Below are 16,298 nucleotides of genomic sequence, written 5' to 3'. Positions count from 1 at the left end.
AGACCGGCTGAGGAACCTGATCAAGGTCCACGTGGAACAGAGTCAGGAGTAAAAATGTCCCCGGTCTTCACTTCCTGCCCTCCACGTTTCCTCTCGTCTCTTGTTATTCTCGCTCTCTTTTCCTTCCCGAACATACAGTGTACGCCCTCTGTTTTCATGTCATCTCTTGCCAGCCGAGTTTTCCTGCGTGTGATTGATCCTTTTTCTCGTTTCCTGATCTTGGCGTTTCACCCGGTAAAGGACTCAGACGGAACCTGTCTGAGTCTGCCGGTTTTGTGAGTTTCTCATTCGTCCTCCACTGTGATGACATCAGTGCCATCGACCTTTGCCTGAGCTCAATCCTCTGTTTGTCATTTTAGATTTCTTTCTTTCTTTGTTTTTTTTTCCTCCAGCTGAGAGAAAAACAGCCGACTGACGTCAAATCTGCGTCGTCTGTTTTCACAGACTCAGTCTGGTGTGAAAGAATTGGCATTTGTCTTTCTTTTTTTTTTCAATTAATCTTAAGACTTCTGTATTAAGATTAATTGTAGTATTAATATCAGTATTAATATCATTATTATTGTTGTTATTATTATTATTATGTGTTTTTCTTCTGCTATTTCATGTCATCTCTTTGTTCTTTTTTAGAATTTTGATCCGTCAATAAAAGTCACCTGAATCTTCTCAGACGAAACCTGCTCAGGCTTCCATCGCTGACCTTTCATCTCGACTCTTTGATGGAGGACAAGAAAGATCCCAGTTTTCAGAGTTTTCAGAGAGAAAACCCAACGAAAAAAAAAACGCCACGATAACCATCATTTTTAAAGAAATAATAAAGAGTTGTGGCCTTTTCTCAAAAGATAAGAAAGTCTTTTCCTCAGTAATAAGTTGCACAGCGATGGTGCAGCGCGGGCACAAAGAGAAAAGAGGGGATGAATTAAAGAACGAAAGGAAGGAAGGAAATATGGGATTAAACCAAATTAACCATTTCCTTTGTGGACGTGATAGGTCTCTATTTTGAAAATGCAAAGAGCAGACAACACTTCTGATGAGTGAGTGATGGGATCGGAGCGTCTGACTGCAGAGGTCGCCATTTTGGACCGCCATGTTTTTACAGGAGCCCACAATGGACAAACAATGGAGTTTTGACGCTCAATTCATGAATAAATACTGCAAAATCTAAGAAATACTGCAGTTTTTTGTGTGAGAAGTGAAATACTGACAGTACACAGACCATATAACCCAAACGTAAGAATATACCAAGTACCCACCAGGGGGCGAGCTCTGTCTGAATGGAAGTTTGTAAGAAAACGAGCCGACTTCTCGTCAGTTATATTAAATATTGTCTCGCCAAGCGTTTAATGTGGTTTCAGTTGTTTTTCAAAAGTACACAATGTCAGTTTTGTAGCTTGTGTTCCCGTGTAGACGGAAAATAGATCAACAGTACGTAAGTGTGTGAGGTCGGGCATTAACAGAAAAAGCCTGAATTACCTGAAAAGTCAAGGTATTAGCGCCAGCGGTGTCAAACATACGGCGGCGCAGGTCCAATCCGGCCCGCAGTGACGCGTTCAGTATTAGCTAACAAATTCGTACGCACATAAGCACCGAACGTTTTCTGACACAAACCACCCCGAAACTAAAGAAAACTAAATGGAACGCAGCCGCCGTTAATCAGATTATTTTCACTGCTGCGCTGTCAAAATGGCTGCCGAGCAGAGAGCCCGTCGCCGTGGAGAAACACAATCATCCGTTCTCGTGGGAGCCTCAGCTCAGGGCCCCCGGGGGAACTGCCGGCTTCACTTACCGTGTTGAAAACTAACATAGATGTAATAATATTTATTAACACACGTGACGGTGTCTTCCCCGCAGCGTGTCTGCAGGCAGCGTTACCACAGATCAGCCTCTTTCTGCCGCGACGGCTGTGATTTAACTAAAAGACGGCGGGGATTTTTGCATCAGCTCAGCGTCGTTTGATACCCAGTAATCCCACGTCATTAACAGGCGGTGATTTTTAGTTTGTTTTACGCTGCTGGAGAATTTTCTCAAAGACCCGTCGCTGTGTATCGACACAGTCGGGATTGAACCAAGCTGCTTTAATAATTAAAAACCAGGATAACGAGCTGGCAAAATGACAGGTTTGGTCGCATGTGCACTGGTGAAGACGAGGATGAGGAGGAACATGAACCAAGAGAGGAACCCAGGAGTTGAGCTGATGTATGTGGAGCAATGTGATTGATGAACAGAGCTCGAGCGGCTGGAGGGCAGATGGGAACAGGTCAGTGGAGAGGCGGTGACTGAGGAGAGACGCAGAGGATGGAGGTTCAACCTGTGGTAACACGTCACGGTCACATTCAGGCTCGGTTCATGATGGAAAAGAGATCTCGCAACACATTCAGACCATTTTCAAATCGGGTCTTGCGGCGCTGATCAACCGTCACGTGGCTACCTCAGTCAGGTCTGATAGTTTTGCTTGACACAGTCTGTTTTCGTATTAAGGACGCAGAATACAAGGAGTTACATCGTATTTGATCATGAAGACCAAAGCACAGTGCAGGATAAAGGTGGTAGAAGATGGACGGAAGGACAAAAAGCACACAGAGGTTCTGCACTGTGGCTTTAATGCACCTGTCTGTCCCTCTGGAAAAGTGAGACTTCCACACGTCACTTTCTCCTGTCATCAGTCTCATCAACGCTCCGGCCGTCAAACACTGGATTTGTCTTTGTTTGCGTTTTGTTTTTGTGACACTTTTTTTCTCCGCTGTTTTTCTGTGACTCGCTCGTGAACATCTGGCCGTCGTCTCTGCTACGGCGCCGTCCGATGACCCCGCGGCGAAAACATGGGTCACAAAAACAAACGACAACAACTCCAAGTTTATTTTGCTTTGCCTCACTGAGACAGAGTGGGATCAGTGGGATCAGTGGGATCAGTGCGCCTGCAGCGACCCCCGTATGTGCTCTGGCAAAGGAGACGCTTCACATTCACCAACATGCAAAAACTGTTCCATCTCTAAACCTGCGGAGAACATGAAGCAGGATCTGTGTGTGATGTCACATCCTCTTGCTGGCATCTCATACAAAAGCACAAGGTAAAAAAAAACAGTTTAATGAATCAATACTGAGGTAAAAAAAAAAAAAAAGAGCAGAATCACTTGTGTTAAAAAATGGATTAACCGTGAAACGCGATGAAACCACCAACCTCTCAAAACCTGGAATCTGGTCTACGCTGTGGCCTCTGTGAACACAAATATGATCCCAGCGCTCGCTCGTGTACAGTATGCTGTTAGCTGTCACTTAGCTGCACGTGAATTATACACTTCTTTTTAAAAATGTCGCCCCAGAATCAAATCAAATCAAAGACACCATCATGCAATACTCCGAGGTCTGAGCTCCTCCCACATGACAGACGAACAACATTCATTGATCCCAAAACTGGAAACTTCTGACATTCAACTATTTGCTAAAAGAGTTGTGCGTCATAATTGTCTCGTGTCCCACGTTTGTCCCACAGACGTCGCGGTGGGACGGCATCATGAAAACATCATGAACCTCACTGTGAGGACATTTTACAAATGTCATATTTCATAAATAATAAGAATAACAACAATTGTACGGGAGGTTCGAGACATATTTGGGACACCAGGGGGAGAATGGCAGCAATACTATGTGGATCCTTTAAAACAAAGGCTCTCAAAGTTACGGCCCGGGGCCCACATGTGGCCCTCTAATCAATTTCATTTAAAACAGTCAAAGTCAAGTCAGAGTCATTTGAGATATTAGTTTGTAAAGTTTTACAGTGGCAGCGACGCCATGTTAGATTCTGTGTTAGATTAACTCGTTGTTTGTGTGCCTGTCGCAGTCTGACACACACACACACACACACACACACACACACACACACACACACACACTCTTAAATTGCTCTTTATATTTCGAGGTTCTTGTAGCCGCTGTGTGAGCACATGTTGACTCTCTCTGTGAGTCCCATGAGACCCTGTTTGTTTGTCACTAATGAAGCTGTTTGAGGTTTCTGGACTGAGGTGGATTTACAAATACACAAATACAGGATTCAACTTGATACAGCCTGTGAAAAGAGAGGTCTGACAGGAATAAGCCACCAGGTCTGCGGAGTGTGAGGAGACGAACACGATCCACGACGTAAGACTGAACAACAACAGGCCGGCGAGGAAACAATAAACGTGCTGCGATAAGCATTCGTTATTTTGTCCAATAAGCGCTTCTTCCCAAACTTTCCCTGCGAGCTTTTCCGTCTCTTTGTAGCCACTTCCAGTTTTGGAGCAACATTTCATGTCATGAGAAAAAAAGGCAACTTCTAAAGTTATTAACAGTCGACTCAAGCCTTTGTGTCATATAAATGCGTGTTTACCAAATAACAACATTAATAAAAGGTGAAGGATGTTCACGTGGCGACGTCATCTGCAGAATAAAGTCTGGAAATGTGTTGATGTTTAGCCCAGATGAAGGTTGAGGATCAGATTTGAGACATCGTCACCAGGACGAGCAGAAGTCACGTTGTCATGCTCCGCCCTCGTCTCCGCCTCCTGCAATCAGTTCACCTGCGGCAGGAGCACACCTGCTCTACTTATTTCTCCAGCCTGTCATTGACAGATTGACCTCTCTCTCTTCTCTAATGTTTAATTGTTGACTTAACTCCTGTGCTCAGAACTTCCTCTACCTTCTCCACCGTCTGGATCAGATCTTCACCTCCAGTTCCTGCTTTGATGAACTCAGCTGTTAAACGCACGTAACGTGAACGTAAGTCTGTGATTGTGATTCACTTTTAACACCAACTCTCCAGAACATTGAGATTATTTAGCCGCTGAACGCTGGGCACAATTACAGACACAAGAGCCTTGACCTTCTTAAAAGTGAAAGGGCTTTGGTGTCGAGATATGAGTTATTCTGCTAAGACATGCACTCAAATGTTACTTTTCAGGGTTCCAGAATAAAACCAATGATTTCCTCTTGGTAGAAAAGTTAGAATAACATCTCAAACGATCCAGATCCATCCACCTTCTACCACTTTATGGACAGATCACTGGTCCACCACAGGGACACATGGAGACAAACAACCATCCACTCACACCTACGGTCAGTTTACTATTTGCCTAATCCCCTAATCTGCATGTTTTTGGCCCGGGAGGAGATGCACACAGCGATATCTGCACATAAATGATTACTTTTGTGAAGCACATTAGTTCGGGCATAAGAGGAGAAAATACAAGTTTTGTGTCCTTGGGAAAAGTCGTGGCAGGGAAATTCACCTCTTGGCTTTCGGCGCATCTCGCTGGTTGTGATTCAGGAGCGGAGCGAGTACCTCGCCGAGACATAAAGCATATTGAAAGGATTTATTTAGGAGCTCCTCAGTCTGTGTGTTCCTCACGCTGAGCTTCTGAGAGATTCCGGCGCAGATGAAATGAGAAGTGTATCGACTGGAGGACAGAGAAAGGCTTTTAGAGAGAGACAGGTGGGCAGCTGAGCGTGTAAAGTCAGGCCAGCAACTCCAGGACGCCGATACAAATAAATAAGGGATTACAGAATGTAGAGAGGAAAAAAAAAGGGCCGTGTCAAGGGTTAGAACAGAAATATGGATAAGTATGAGGTGAATCTCTCGACAGAAGACTGTGAAAATGCTGTGGGTTAGATAACGACAGCCATTGAAGGAAAGTGATTCATTCTTCTCGAGGCCGTGGGATCGGCTTTAATTGAGGCACGGCGTCGTTTCTCATGTGTTTCGGTAGCGGATGATTAGAGGGAAATGCCACACGTTTTCTGACTAGTGTTCTGTAAAAGGTCAGACCGTGGGGGAGAGAGTTGTGTGGAGAGGGTCCCCGCTATCTCTCAGAACAGCCCTGGAGGAGCCCTCGGGGAACCACGAACCCAGGCACCATGTGTGGTCCTCCGTGTGTGCGGCTAAATCTATACGACTCCATTGTTGTTTAAAAGCACATTAATTCTGCTCCAGATGTCTGTTGTCCACACTCCACTCCACCAAACAGAGACTTCCCACTATTTTAAAAATATAGAGAGAGTGTATATACTGTATATATAGTTTCCCAGGTCACTCCTGGGTCCTGGGACCTGGATCATTATTGGTAGGACTTAATTTCTGGCAGTGATGCAAATCCCTGCACCATTTCTGGTGCTGAGCTACAACATGCATTCATCGTCTGGCCAGTCGTGTCACCATAAGCTAAAAAAACCTTATTTTTATACAAACTGGGATAGTGGTCAAGTGTTATTTCCAAAAATGATAGGTAGATGATACAGTTCTAGCACTATTTGGCTCTAGTCGTCTCGGTTTGGTATCAGTCACGTCGTTTTTACTTCCTCGATGTGGGCGGGGTCGGGACACAAACTCCTGACATTTTAGACGTTTCCTTTGCTAAATGTTGGAGATTAACGCGTGTTTTCAGTCTTTTCAACTGATCTACAGTTCGGCATTGTTCGCTTTGATTCTTGTTGTTGGAAGTCACGCTCGTGACGACACTCTCTGACCGTTCAGTGGCCGGCAGGTTATTAAAGCACGATCACTAACGTACGATCGCTGATGGAAAAGCAAAAAAGACAAAAGAATCATGGAAAAGTGTCACATGGACAGCGCACCAGTATGGTCATGTGATACATTTTTCTACAGACTTTTTCTGATTATGATAAAAGTTTGTCTTTTAATGTGGGTGTTGCCTGAGCGTGTGAGTGTGTGTGTGTGTGTGTGTGTGAGTTCCAGGCCAAGTCTTAACAACAGCACCGAGTTCAACGATGACATTCTGGCAAAAAAACACAATAATAACGGCGGCAAACAAAAGCTTTACAAGAGCATCGGAGCTGAAACTGCCGAAATTGACGACTTGAATTTCCGCATGAATGCCGCCATCACACTGATCACATTACATTTGCACCTTCAAAAAAAAAAAACCCACTCAGAGCCCCTCTTTTCCTCTTTATTAGCACACATATGAGAACATTACCAGACCCCGTGCTGTCGCTGCTACAATGAACCGCAGTACTTATCAATTACCCTCCTCTTTAGGATTATAGCACGGCAATACCGCGAATGACGGATGAGCAGAGCACGCTTTACAAATGCAAATCCTGCTGCCCCCGCCTCTTTATCTCACACTCTATTCAGTGTATGCATTGTCATCGTTTAGCCATGTTTTCACAGAGATGCACAAAGAGAGCCGGAAGGGCCACATCAGTGGATTCATTTTGAACACAGGCCTCTTTTCAGTAGAGACAGTTTTTAAAATAAAAAAAAAATAACTTGTTTTTTAAATTGCTGTCTCAGGGGGTAAACATTCCAAACAAATATTAAAGAACGTTTAAATTCAGGACACGGAGATGATCGTAGTAAAAAGACTGTTTTTTAAGGGGAAAACTTTTGCAGCATGTTGTTGTTCAGGACATAACGAGGTGAACCAGGTGAACGCTGTTCTTTATTGGGTCTCTGATACTGAACGCCACTTTCTTAGTATGCTTTGTTTTGTTGTCTGTTTGGGCAACATTTATCATGATTTATTAGAAATATATACATCAAATATTAATCATATTTTAAAAAATGTTTAACCCTTAAAATGCTGTTATGTTTTATGGAAAAAATATTAATATGTAATGTTTTTACAGCTGGGTGTAGCAGGGTGACATTTTCTGCCGCTAGGAACAAATTAGTACGTTTTTGCCTAGCTTAGCCATTTCAGGCAAATTTAAGGAACTGAGATGACAGTTCTTAAGTTTACCAAAATAGAATATCCCCTTGAAAAATTGAGCTATATTCATTCAACACAGGCAAAAAAATAAAAATTCTGAATGGCAGGAAATGTCCCCAGGAACTCTTAAGGGATAATTGATTTTGTGTATAGTGGATAATTGTCATTTTAGTGTAAAATCCCAAGACAGGATGACATATTGTAGGCAATCGTTTCATAACAGTTGTTTTCAGCACCAATACAATAATGCTGAAATGTACATGTTTATTTCAGTATAATTTTCTAACCATAAAAAAGTCCGATCATTCATTTTCTATCCCTGTAACACGTGCAGTCAAGTTTTATCATCACAATGTTGTGTTTGAGTATAGCGCCACGGTCGTCCAGTGACTCTCTAGTTTGTTTACGCCTCCATTTTGGCAGGAAAAGCTTCTTCAGAAATGAGTGGTGTCAGTGCCGACAGAGTTCACTGCGCACAGACTCAATATATCTCCCCGTTAAAATTCCCCTGCAGTGTTTTTCACATGTGTGGAAACAGATCTAATTCCATACATGCAGCATTCTAACATTTCCCTTCTATCTGATCTCTCTGGTCAAACGTTCCCCCCTTTGCTTGTCTCCGGCTGTTTTGGTGTCCCCAAGGCATTCACTTTTTATTAATACAGCTGGTGAAGAGTGGCCTGAAATAATGCCTACTATATAAGCTGCCTGGTATATATGTATATGAATGTATACTTTTTTTTGGTCCATAATTTTGCATGAGGGGATTGTGTTTTGGCAGCTGCCAGAGTTCTATAGTGGTTTTAATATTTAATAAAAGTATCTTGTGTTTAGAAGCAGGTCTGCCTTCGTTCTGTCGCAGCAGTCACATTTAGTTCTAGAAGCAGGGGCCACACACAGGCACGACCAGTCCAATAATAGCATAATAGCCTCTAAACAACAAGAACTCCAGAGTTTTTTCTTTGTTTAACATTTAACAAAGTCTCTTTTTACAAAACAAAAACCATTAACTGGTAAACTTAAGCATAAAAGTGTTGAAATTTGCGTCCTGCGAGCCGGATTGGACCCTCTGATGGGGTGGTTGTGGCCTGCGGGCCGTAGGTTTGACACCCCTGATGTACAGTGTGCAATGTTTTAGAGGCACCTGTTTTCCGCCTGACCGTTCACCTCCCTCCTCCCGTGGGTGTGCAGCGTGGCTGCGGGGCATCGCCTTGTTCCCTTTAGATCCGGGCTGTCTGACTGTTGGACCCGCGCAGCCTGATCCTCCTGACAGCTGCTGACAGCCCAGAAATGGAGCTCCGTCCCTCAAGCCCCCGCGCTGTTAGCATTAGCAGTCATCGCCTCCCTCTCTCAGACTTCTCCCCCCTCCTGCCTCCCTGCCTCTCGCCTCCGACGGCCTCCAATTTAGACGTGTATGTCCAATTAAATATGCTACATTTATCTTTATGCGTGTGTGTGTGTGTGTGTGCGAGCGCTCGGCGCTGAAAGCACCTTGAGCCACTTGTTCATTAAAGCACACGGAGCGAGAAAGCCTTTTACACACAGCGTGGGCAGTTTTGTTCGTCTTTTGATAAAACCGTCCTCTTTTTTCTCCTCCACCCTGTCGCTGCCCCTCACTCGGACTTTCTCTCCTCTTCATATTCGGTGCGTTTAGCTCGGAGATACGAGAAGAATTTGTATTTCTGTCCACGTGTGCACTGCCACACACACACACACACACACACATATATATATATATATATCAGTGCATTTAATTTGGCTTGTAAACAACACTGTGGCTTTTCATATTTCGAGCAGCAGAGGCAGCGACAGCTTATTAAACAAAAAAAAAGAGCGCCTTCACAGTCTTGTTGAGAGGCGAGAATGCCCTTAATGTGCTAAAAACTAAGATAAGTAATGCAACGGCAGATACGCCTGCCAGTCACGGCACAATCCATAAATAATTCACACAATAATGCAGAAAAATAAAACATTTATCAACAAGTGTTTCTAATGCCAGCGAGTTCAGACTGGACATCGCCAATTAGACAGAGTGTTTTTTTTTTTGATTATTAAACAAAAGTTCATTCCACTGGTTGTTAAATGTTCACATGGATTACGGCGGCTTCACATGTCGTGGGATGCAATGCTCACATGAACAGTAGGGGGCAGTGCCTGCGATGAAGCGGAGTCTCATCCATTCACCAAAAACCTGGACTTCCAATAAAATCCAAAGAAAAAATAAGACATATAATGTCCACAGTAACTTTTAAATCCACTTTTCTCTGCATATGTTCCTTTTTTACAGCCTTCCCTCTCAGTCACACCTCTCTAAAGCCTGTCAGAGTGTTAGATTGTTCTTCTTCCTCCTCCACTCTCTCCAATTTCCAAGTTTTCTATGAAGGACCAATTCACAAACTTTTAACAACCACCTCTCGAGTGCATGGTAATGGCAGGACGATCATAGCTCACCACAGGCATTAAGGCGTCCAAAGTAATAAAAGACATCTCCACACATGCACTTTTCATCCACACGGTGTTTCCACTGGAAAGTGTCGAGCCAAGCGTGCACAGATTTTCATTTAAGTCGCCATCGACTCTGAATTACGCGGCCTGTGTTCGACCATTTCACAGCCATGACTCTTGATTCCTTTAATGTAATGTGAGTTAGGCAGTTACAGTAAATACCTTCTGTTTTATAGACATAAATAACGTTCTCTGATGTCGGACTGAAGTAGAGTCGGTAAAGATTAACAGCCAAGAAACTGAAAATAGTGACATAGTTTGTGCAGTTTCTGGGCCTGCAAATAAAAACCTCCATTTGCATATCAATAACAGTCTTTCCCGCATCTAAACTCAAACAGGCTTTCGGTGTCTGATTTGTTTGAAATACGCTGGAGATAATCTGAGCAAAAAAAAAAGTGAAGAATGAAGAAATGAAGTGCAGAAAAGCCACAGGAAAGAATTTGTATGACCTGAGATAAGGAAACGAGTCTTTATGTTGCACTTAAAGTTCTCCGGATGCTGATAAACCCTGTCCTATACTCTCCATCCACGTGTAAGAAGCCAGTGTGGGATTAGATGTGACTGCGGGTGTTATCTCTGCACAGCCTTGCAGTGTGACGCCTGTTTTGGCTGAAGCTTGTGTAGGAAACCTCGGCCCGTGTGTGTGTAGGTGGTCTACAGTACATGTACGATATCTGCCAATGGAATCATGTTTAAATCCAGACAATGAGAAATGTCCTCCAGATCACTGGTGTGGAGTCCTGTCCAGTTGGAAATGTGACAATCTGGCTCGCTGTCACAAATCCGAGGATATTCTATCATATGTTGGAATCACACGAATGGCAGGGGATGATTTTTTTTAATCTAGGGGAAGTAGAATAAACGCTGATGCTGCTAAATCCCCTGCCGTGAGCGACGGTGGCTGAGTTGACTTTCAAAGTTGAATGGTCGGGTTCAATTCCCAGCTCCACTAGTCTACATGCCAATGTGTCCTTGGGCAAGACGCTTGACCCTGCTTTGTCCCCGGCAGCTGTGCCCGGCAGTGAATGAATAGGCATGAAAGATGAGTGAATAGGGTGTGAATGGTAAAAACGGTAGTGTAAAGCATCTTTGAGCCGTCGCCAGGACTAGAAAAGTGCCATAGAAATACAAACCAAGCCATAGGGTGAAGTGTATGGGCTAACTAGTCCTTCAAACAAAGATTTTAGGGACAAAGGTCATGAATTATTTCCCAGATTAAAGATTCAAAGAAAGTAGAGGCAAACATTCGTTAGCATGTTGTGTCGTTACACCGACCCCAACAAATAATAAATACAATCCTTCCAGCGTGCCCCAAAGGCTCCTCCTTGAAGGACAGGCCCGAACCACCTCAGCTGGCTGCTCTTGACGTGGAGGAGCAGTTCTCCTGCGGTTCCACTCTGAGCCCCTGCCTAGAAGTGCATCAGACCATCTGAAGCATGATAAAATCCTTGCAGCTCAGTTCCAAGGGCCAAGTGGTACTCCCACTCATCTCCTACCACTGTATCCTCCACACGGTAAATTTAGAGTGTCCAACTTGCCTAAACCTGCAAAGGTTCATGTTTTTGGACTGTGGGAGGAAACCGGAGAACCTGGAGAACCTGCAGAACCCGGAGAACCCGGAGAAAACCCACGCACACGTGCATACTCCATGCCGAAAGGCCCGTGTTCCAACCGGTTCGCCAACCCGGGTCTTCTTGCTGCAAAGACAAGCGCGCCCACACGCACTATACTTTTGACATCATGCGGGATTTGTGTTATAAATAATCCCCGACAGAGTCGCCTGCCAGTTCGAGCGCGCAAGGCCTGAGACAGGCGGAAGATGTGAGACTCACGCAGTTGTCAACAGATTCATTCATGTTTCCTCTCTGCGGCGGTGACAACATTAGCTTGGAAAAAGGCGACGCTTAGCCGCGGCGGCGCCACGTGGGATGAGAGGTTCCCACCGTTTGACGTGGAAGACGAAACGGCAAGTGTGGGCAGATCCTGTTTATTCACTTTTGCAAAACAAATTGTGGCAGACAGCTTTGACAGCGTTCTGAGATGCTACGTTTGTAATATTGGAGAATATGCATACGGTGTTTATGGTATGTTTGTACCTTTAAACACATTTACACCGGTGCTCTCCTGAGTCCGTGTACTGTGAATCACATGTGCTATTATGTGCTTTTTCTTTGTGCCGTCTTAAAATAGACATTAAAGGCCTGCGCGGCGTCTTACGTCGAACAACAAGGATACAGTGCGGCTCCTTTGCTTTGCCTAAGCGCAGCAGCAGTAGCTTCCCCTGTCGCCTTTGTAGTAAAACAAAGCTTGACTACACATTAGAAGAGCCTCACACAGGCAAACAGTGGTGCTTTTCCCTCCAGGCTGACACTCACCTCAGATCACACAGCATCAGCAGCAGAGAGAGAGAGAGACAGGTCAACAAGACACACACACACGCACCAACACCTTAAAATAAGCTGTTAGACTTTAAAATAACAGACGAGTCGGACTCCGCGGGCCTTTTCAGTCCCGCCGTTGCTTTGATATCTGTCCAATTTCAGGGATGAGTGCAACCGAGCGAGTTTAGGCCTTTTAATCACTAACCTGCGTGATTTAGCACGGAGGCAATCATCAGCCGCCATTTTGAACCATTTTCCTCCCAATGGCGCCACACAGTCGCACACAGGCTGGAGGCAGGTGAGCATGTAGGCTCACGACTGTGCGATTCCCCCGTCCACGGGTTTCAAACGTTTGCTTGATTAATGTTCACTCTGCTCCCGCGTGGATGAACCCGCAGAGAGCTGCGGCGCTCAGGAGCCGCGTTTTCTTTCAATTCCATTCAGACAGCGGTGCAGAAGAGACGGATTTGAGCCGAGGATGACATACGGTGTTGCACGGTGTTGTTTATTCGATGCGTGGCGGTGGATCAGTGAACAGGAACGAAGCGACTCGTACAGTAGATGCGAGGAAATGGATGAGGATGAAAATCGCTGAAACAAAAAAGACGAAGCCTTTCATCGCTGCGTTTGCGTTCATTTTCATCCGTGATTGTGCAACGACACGCAAGAGCGATACCACCAGAAAGCATGGGGGCAGTATCGAGTCAACAGTCCGGTCAGTGAGGAAAACGATAAAAAAGATCATTTCAGGGGATATGATCGGAAATGCATCGGTCATATCGTCATCGGTCTGACATTCAGGGGACCAAATCCCAAAGACACGAAATCCGCTTGCGTTTTTCTGTCCATTTCAGATCAAAGAACCTCTTCATGTTGATGCCTGCAGCTTGGCGCTCGGTGCTGCCCTCTGGAGGAAGTAAATCCTTGTGCCTTTCTCGGGGTCACCTGAAATTTCACAGATATTTGCCCTCCCTGATGCAAACCCGCCAATTGATCTGGGGTCAATAGAGTTTAGAGTGTCTAATTAGCAATTAGCAATGGGGATTGGGCACCTTGCTCAGCCCTTGACTTGACAGGGACTTGAACCAGCAACCCGTTTGTCATAAGCCGCCTTTTTTACCAACACAAAAGACGCCATGGAGGCGTGTCGGCTCAGTCACAGAGGTGACATTTGGGACAGATGTAAAACAGAGGAAAAGTCAGCAAAGCTAACATTTAGCATTTTATTTTCCCCGCCTGCAGTTTTCCATCCGTCCATCTTCCACCACTTTATCCTCCACGTGATGTCAGCTGACGTAAGCGCGAGAAACAACAGCGACAGTCGAAGTCAAACAGATTTGAAACGATCAAAGACAAAATTCACAAATCAGTCAGTGTCGTCCTCTGAAGATCGTGTCATTAAAGAGGCTTTTCTGGTGGTTCATTTTTAAGATTTAACGATTAGAAACCTCCGTTTCCATTTGTTGATTCCATTTTATCCATCACAGTGACACTGTGTGTTTTCTGCGAGCTCCATCCTTCCACATCGTTATTAGTCTTGTAATCACGACTGAATTTCAGCTCATTTTCGTCCACAGAAATCAAGGCTTTTCACGCTCGTTCTCTCTTTATCTGTTCCTCTTCCACACCTCCCCTCGGATCACTTAACGCTTGCTTTGTTTCTCTTACAGCAGTAGGTGGGAGTTGGAAATGAGACGTCGGTGCTAAATGATGATGAGAATTTCCTCTCCTCCTGAAGGGAGGGTGAGAAAAAAAAGGAGGCTAATTCCTGGTGATTCAGCCACCGAGGAAAAAAAAAAAGAGAAATAAAATAATCACACTCACTCAGTGAAGTGTTCATTTTTTTTGCTAATGTGCGGCAGACAGAGAGAGTGCGTGGTGGTGTGTGTTTGCTTTGATTCGACTGTCAGCAGAGGGCTCTCATGATCCATCTGTGATGCCTCTGACCTCTCGTCTCCATTTACTGACACACACACACACACACACACACATCAGCGTTCCTTTCAGGGCATTATTGAACGGGGGCTTGTCACCGCTCACACAATAGTACAGATTGCATTTTTGTTTATCTCACCATTATGTCATACACTGTGTGTGTGTGTGTGTGTTCCTCTTCACACTGAACTGAACAAGTCTTCAGAGTGACCTCCATGTGCAGGTGTTTCAACTCTGGCAGTGGCGGCTAATCAATGTAGGGGGCGCTAGGGTCGACCTGTCCCACATGAAGAAGAAGAGGAAGAGGAAGAAGAAGAAGAAGAAGAAGAAGAAGAAGAAGAAGAAATGACTCCCATGGATGAAAAACAACATTTGTTTCTTTTTTCATGAGCTAGAAAAGTAGAGATTATACACAGAGTGAGTGAATGAGTGAGTGACCTCATCAACTCCACAGTGGCCTCTGGTGGGTGAAATAAATCATTGTCAGAGGTAAGTGTGGGATTCTTTCAGACACTTTCTTGCTTCTGTGGAAGATATCAGAAGATATTATTGTTTTGTTCTTGCAGGCTTGGACTTTGTAGATCAGTTCTTTTTGTGGCAGTTTGTTGTGTTTTTTCTTTTTTACAGTGAACATACAGTGAGCAGTATAATATGGGTTGTACAACGCTTGTGTGTATATAGTAAAGTATAGTATCAAGCTTAACGTTATGGTCCCACTTGTGGGAAATGTGTCTTGGGCCCTTCACATATGCTGCAGTCATGACAAAAAACAACATGATACAAACACAATACAACAGATATTAAAATAAATAAATAAATAAATAGCATTAGCCATGAGGAATGCAAACCCGGGCTTATTCCAGCTGTTTTCTGCCACTATTTAAGAGCTTAATAGACACAGGAATAAATTAGTTTTGGAATCAGTTCAGTCTGCAGTGAGGAGCTCTAAACCTCCCACCAGAGGGCAGCAGCTCATACTCTGTGGTCAGAATGGGACTCGCGTCACTATCGATTCTATTAAAGTAGCCTGTTCATACATGCTCTGTATGGATAAGTGCTCCTTGACACCAGTAAGTTTCCATGCAGTATGAATCAGTCGGAACAGTATAGTATACAATAGTATAGTATAGTATAGTACAGTACAGTATACAATAGTATAGTATAGTACAGTATAGAATAGTATAGTATAGTACAGTAAAGAATAGAATAGTATAGTATAGTATAGTACAGTATAGTACAGTACAGTATACAATAGTACAGTATAGAATAGTATAGTATAAAATAGTACTGTACAGTATAGTATAGAATAGTATAGTACAGTATAGTATAAAATAGTACAGTATAGTATAGAATAGTATAGTACAGTATAGTATAAAATAGTACGGTACAGTATAGAATAGAATAGTATAGTATAGTATAGTATAGTATAGTATAGTACAGTACAGTATAGTATAGTACAGTACAGTACAGTATAAGTCCTCTAAAGTTCGGTTCGTTTGGGGAGGTACGACTCTGGTCCACCTAAAAACGTAGGTCTCGCTTCGCTGCAACGCAGGGCATTGTGGGTAAACCCAACCGAAACAATCCGAGCGACAGCCGGGAGAAACGTCTGAGCGCGTCGTTGCAGCATATTTGTGTCGTACGTTCACACAGAAGATTTGATGCAGCTGCAGGTTTTGCTCTGATGTGCATTAAAACAACAGAGGAATCTCGTCTCCTCCTTCAGTGATTCTTGACGCAGCGCCGCCTCAGGCGAGGAGGGGAACACGTTGTT

General features: G+C 44.1%; 1 protein-coding gene across 1 annotated transcript in view; it reads right to left on the bottom strand.

Moving 5' to 3' along the window:
* The window catches only part of ptn (pleiotrophin), a 42,142-nt gene that overhangs the window by 13,332 nt on the left and 12,512 nt on the right, over positions 1 to 16,298 (bottom strand). The window lies entirely within an intron of this gene.

Source organism: Solea senegalensis, linkage group LG3 (assembly GCF_019176455.1).
Source record: "Solea senegalensis isolate Sse05_10M linkage group LG3, IFAPA_SoseM_1, whole genome shotgun sequence".
Lineage (NCBI taxonomy): Eukaryota > Metazoa > Chordata > Actinopteri > Pleuronectiformes > Soleidae > Solea > Solea senegalensis.
Note: the sequence above shows the minus strand (reverse complement) of the source record. Positions and strands in the feature narration are given on the sequence as shown.